This window comes from Miscanthus floridulus, chromosome 5 (assembly GCF_019320115.1).
Source record: "Miscanthus floridulus cultivar M001 chromosome 5, ASM1932011v1, whole genome shotgun sequence".
Lineage (NCBI taxonomy): Eukaryota > Viridiplantae > Streptophyta > Magnoliopsida > Poales > Poaceae > Miscanthus > Miscanthus floridulus.
Window position 1 is genome coordinate 77143196 of NC_089584.1, and position 6000 is coordinate 77149195.

Sequence of the window (6000 nt, forward strand, 5' to 3'; positions counted from 1 at the left end):
GAGTGGTGGTGTGGTGTTGATGGTGCGGCCGTGTAGCGGTGCGTGGTGCTGCGCCGGCTCATGGAAGAAGATGGTGGCGCCTTCCTCTACTCTAGCGGCGACATCCTTCTCCGTGCCTCTCCTTCTCCTCTTGTCCCCCAGCTTAGTGTGCAGGTGCAAACCGCATGACGGTGGTGAGGTGAATGGAGGGCTAGGGCTCGGGGTCCTCCTTTTATAGGCCGAGCTCCATGCTCATCCATGGCGGATGGCAGAATGGCTGGTGATGCGCCGAGCGCATCGAATGGCTCTCGCGTGCGGGGGCGGTTGCGTGGGCGTGGTGCTAAGGTGGGGGACAAGGTCATGCGATGTGCGTGACCCTAGGCCCGCGCCTGCTCCACGGTCAGCTCCCATATGTGTGGTGGAGGAAGCGTGGGGAAGACGACGATGCTATAGCTAGGTGGCTAACAGAGGGGGCCGTTTGTCAGCTTGTCCTGATGCAGCGGTGTGCGGTGTGTGATGGCTGACGGGCGGGTCTGGCTCGTCAGCGGCTTGTGTGCACGCGGGCGGTAGGGTGTTGCTGGGCTGGCTTCATGGGCTACGTGCGCGAGTGGGAGGGCAGGCTGGCTCGCAAGGCCGAGTAGGCCTGGGCTGCTGCTGCTCCCTCTTCTTTCCTTTTTCTTTTTCTTATTCTTTTTCTATTTTGTTTTCCTTTCTCTTTTATTTGTTGCCAATTTGGTTAGGGTTTGATTTATTTAGTTTCATGTACAAGTGTGCACCTTGACTAAGGGTGGAGCTTAGGGCTGGTTGGTGGGGCCCACATACTTAGGTGGTACTTAAGTGATTAATTTATTGCATAATAAATTAATTATAAGTGGTCACTTTTATTTGCACAACAAAAGATCAATAAAAGGCAACTCACTTGTTTAGAAATAAAATGCATGCAAGAATGTATGTGTTAGGGATTTTAAACACATACATATACAACAAGTGACATGCTATGCTTATGAGTTTGTTTAGTTGGATTACGACTAATGCAACACTTAGGGTTAGCTCCTACAAATGTCACTCATCATCACATGGGGTTTTGAATAAAAAATTTTGTAGTTGGGATTTTTGGTGTGTGGATTTTTGGGTTGTTACAGTCCTACCCCCTTAACAGAATCTCATCCCCAAGATTAAAGCGTAACGTACCCTTCGAAGAGATAAGGATGTTATAGCTGGAGGTCAGACTCTTTCTCCCATGTTGCTTCTCTCTCAGTGTGATTGCTCCATTGGATCTTGCACATAGGAATAGTTTTGCTTCGGGTTTCTTTGGTGTCTCTACCCAGAATTCTAATAGGATGCTCTTTATACTCGAGAGTGTTCTGAATGTCAAGTGTATCAATCGAGATCACTTCATTGGGCACTCTCAAACACTTGCGTAGCTAGGATACATGAAACACAGGATGTACACCCACCAATTCCTCAGGTAGCTCAAGTTTGTAAGCGAGTTTTCCAATCCTCTTGCGTATCTTGTATGGCCCAACAAATCTAGGGGCAAGCTTGCCTTTCACATGGAATCTGACAATTCCACATAGCGGGGATACCTTGAGATCGACGAAATCTCCCACATTGTACTCAAGTTCTCTTCTTCTTTTGTTAGCATAGCTCTTGTATCGACTTTGAGAAATTCTCAAATTCTCCTTCACTTGAGCAATTCCTTCTTCGGCATCTTGAATCTTAGTGGAGTCAAAGAACGATCTTTCTCCCGGTTGGGACCACACCAAAGGTGTCTTACAAGGTCTGCCATATAGAGCTTCGAACGGCGACATCTTGATGCTGGCTTGGTAGCTGTTGTTGTAAGAGAACTCTGCATAGGGTAAGCATTTCTCCCAATCAGAGCCATAATTCAGTACACTAGCGCAAAGCATGTCTTCTAAGATCTGATTCACTCGTTCAGTCTGTCCATCTGTCTGTGGGTGATAAGTGGTACTGAAATCAAGTTTGGTTCTAATGGACTTGTGCAGGGCTTGCTAGAATCTGGACATAAACTGAGGACCATGATCAGATACAATACTAGAGGGAGCTCCATGCTGTCTGAGAATATGCTCAACATATAGATCTGCTAACTTTTTGGCATCGGTCTTGGTCTTAACTGGTACAAAGTGAGCAACCTTGGTCAAATGATCAGCAATCACCCAAATGGATTCATTGCCTTTCTCTGAATGGGGCAATCCAACTATGAAATCCATGGATATGCTCTCCCATTTCCACTAGGGAACGTCAAGAGGCTTTAACAATCCTGTAGGCCTTTGATGTTCAGCCTTGACTCTATTATAGATGTCACATCGTGCCACATGTCCCACAATGTCTATCTTCATGCCTTTCCACCAAAAGTGTTTCTTCAAGTCTTGATACATCTTTGAACCTCCAGGGTGAATACAGTACTTAGAATCATGAGCTTCTAACAAAACTTCCTCTCGTAGTGCTGGATCAAAAGGGACACAGATTCTATCCTTGAACCAGATGGTTCCTTGTTCATCTTCATGGTGGTTGGTCTTATAGCCTAGTTTCATCAGACCACGAAGATATTTGATCCCTTCATAATTTTTCTAAGCTTGACGAATGTGATCTATGAGATCATACTATGTGTGGAGCTCATTCAACAAGCCATGCGGTAGCATCTCAAGCTGGAAATCATCAATCTCTTCCTTGACTTTAGGTGGTACGGATTCTGTGATCAGAGTGTGATAGTAACTCTTGCGACTGAGAGCATCTGCGACTACATTAGTGTTTCCCAGATGATAGTGAATTTCTAGGTCATAGTCCTTGATCAATTCTAGCCATCGGCGTTGCCTCATATTCAGATCTTCCTAAGTGAAAAAGTACTTCAAGCTCTGGTGATCGGTATAGATATCACACTTATTGCCTATCAAGTAGTGCCTCTAGATCTTCAAAGCATGCACAACTACTGGTAACTCAAGATCATGAGTGGGGTAACGGTTCTCGTGTTCTTTCAACTATCAAGAAGCATAAGCTATCACTCTTCCACCTTGCTTCAATACACAGCCAAGTCCTTGACGGGATGCATCACAATAGACCACGAAATCTTTGCTGATATCAGGCAATGCTAGCACAGGAGTTGTGGTAAGCTTCTATTTCAATCCTTGGAAGCTTTGCTCGCACTCGGGCGTCCATTCAAACTCTTTAGTCTTCTTTAGAAGGTTTGTCAATGGATGGGCAATCTTGGAAAAGTTCTCGATGAATCAGCGGTAATATCCAGCCAATCCCAAGAAACTTCTCACTTCAGTCACGTTACAAGGTTGATCCCACTCTTTCACAGCTTCAATCTTGGCTGGGTCAACTACAACACCTTCAGTTGATAGTACATGGCCTAGGAAGGCAACTTTCTATAGCTAAAACTCACATTTGCTGAACTTTGCATAGAGCTGATGTTGGGCTAATTTCTCAAGCACAGTTATCAGATGATGTTCATGTTCTTCGGCGGTGGGTGAATAAATAAGGATGTCATCAATGAATACTACCACAAACTTATCTAGGTCATCCATGAAAACCTTATTCATCATGTTCATGAAGTAGGCGGGAGCATTCATGAGTCCAAAGGACACCACAGTGAACTCAAACTGCCCATACCTAGTCACAAAAGCTGTCTTCGGGATGTCACTCTCTTGAATCTTCATCTGATGATAGCCAGATCTGAGAGCAATCTTGGAGAAATACTTGGCACCTCTGAGCTGGTCAAGCAGATCATCAATTCTTGGCAGAGGGTACTTGTTCTTGATGGTGACTGCGTTCAAGTTCTAGTAATCAATGCACATTCTCATCGAGCCATCCTTCTTATTAACAAACAGAATAGGGGATCCTAGGGTGAAGCATTGGGTCTAATATACCCCTTTGAGATGAGCTCATCAAGCTATTTCTTGAGCTTGGCTAGTTCATCAACTGACATGCGATAGGGTCTCTTGGCAATGGGTCTTGTTCTCGGCAAAAGATCAATGATGAACTCTACATCACGGTCTGGTGGCATACCTGGTAATTCTTCAGGGAATATATCGGGATAGTCTCTTACCATAGGCACATCATGAATTGTCTTCTCCTCTTTTTGTGATTCTGAACTGGCTTTAAGGGCACATAGGATAGAAGTGGACTTTATGGACTGAGGTTCACACCTAATAACTTGGCCTGATAGGTGGGTCACTTGGACATATCTTGGTGAACATGATATGATACCTTGGTGAATGGTTAGCCAACCCATACCTAAGATGACATCTAGGCTCATGGAAGGTAGCAGGGTTAGGTCAGCTTCAAAGGTAAGACCCTCAATGGTAAGACTCACTCCCTTATAGATGTGGGTGCACTTTAGGTCTCCTAAAGGTGAGCTGGTGATGATAAGCTTTTCATGTGGGGTTATCGGTAGGTCATGCTCTCGTGCGAACTTGGATGATATGTAAGAACAAGTTGCTCCAGAGTCAAATAGAACTGAAGCAATATTGCCATTAACTAAAAACATACCATACACAACATCAGAGGCAGCCTGTGCTTCCTCGGTGTTCAGATGGTTGAGACATCCACGAGTAGCAGATCCCTTGAACTGAGACTTCTGAGCGGCTGAGTTCTAAGGGCACTCAGCGACTTTGTGACCTGGTTGGCCACAAGCGAAGCAGGTGAAAGGCACATAGCCTGTAGGGGTTGGCGCGGGTGTCTTCCAGTTTCCAGTGCTTGGTGCAGAACGGTTCTGTGCTGGGCATTCATTCGCTGAGCGGGGATGGTTGGAACGGTCCTGAGTGTTGCGGTCCTAAGCATAGCAGTCCTAGGTGTAAAGATCCTGAGTAGGGTGGGAGTATTTGGTGGTGTAGCCTCTACCACTTCTGCTCGATCTAGGGTTGTCATCCCTGTTGTGGTGAGAGCGTTCCCTAGATGGTGCATCTCTATGGAACCTCTTGCGATCACGGCCATGGAAGGACTCCTTAGGCTTACACTTCCTTTCCTTGTACTCCTCTCTAGCTTTAGCACGGTCCTTCTCAATCTAGATGTAGCAATCCACTAGAGCACGCAGTGTGCTACTCTCAATACCACCAAACTTCAGCTTGATGTGCAGGTTAAGTCCCTTGCGGTAATAGTACAGCTTCTCCTTCTTAGAGTTCACAACATAGGAAGCTGCATAGCATAGAAGGTTGATGAAGTGAGTGGTGTACTCCATCACCCTGTCCTTTCCCATCTTGATGTTGCGGAACTCCTCGGCTTTGGCCTCCATGATACCCTTGGGAATGTGATACTCAGTGAATGCTTCGGCAAACACATCCCCTGAGATGTTGGCAGGGTCCTCATGGGAATCATTGAAACTGTCCCACCAAGCGTATGCTGCACCTGTGAGCTGGTGTGTTGCAACTCCAACACACTCATCGTCGATGAAGGTGGTGAGGTCGAGCTTCTTTTCCACCTCCTTGAGCCAGTCATCGGCTACAAGCGGGTCAGGGTCGGTGCCATCATAGGTAGGTGGCCTTAGCTTCAGAAATCCCTCCAACTTCCTTTGGAAGTCATTCTGCTGACCTCCCTGGCGATGGTTTGCTCCGTCTACAAGAGCTGCAAGAAGTTAGGTCTATTGCGCCGTCACCTCTGCCAGGTTCAGTGGTGGTGGTGGTGGAATGTTCTCCTCAATAGGCGGCAGGGTATTTTCCAGGTTGAAGGGTATCCCTCCACATCCACAGCCATGGCCATGGCCATGGTTGTTGCCACCACGCCCCCCGTTTGGTTCGACTGGTTTAGGGGTGGCCACACATCCACGGTTCATTAGGCAAGCAGATCGGCGGTTCGGCATCTGCAACATGGATCATAGGAATTTTAGTGTTTGTGCCATAAGTGCTTATAATTCAGTATGATTACATGATTTTGATGATTTAAAGAAAAATATTTATACTATCCAACACTCATTACAAAGAAGCAATAAGATCCAAAACATTCATTACATGGGTTTTATTACATAGCATCATCTCCAGTAGCTACACTTGGAGACTCGCGAGA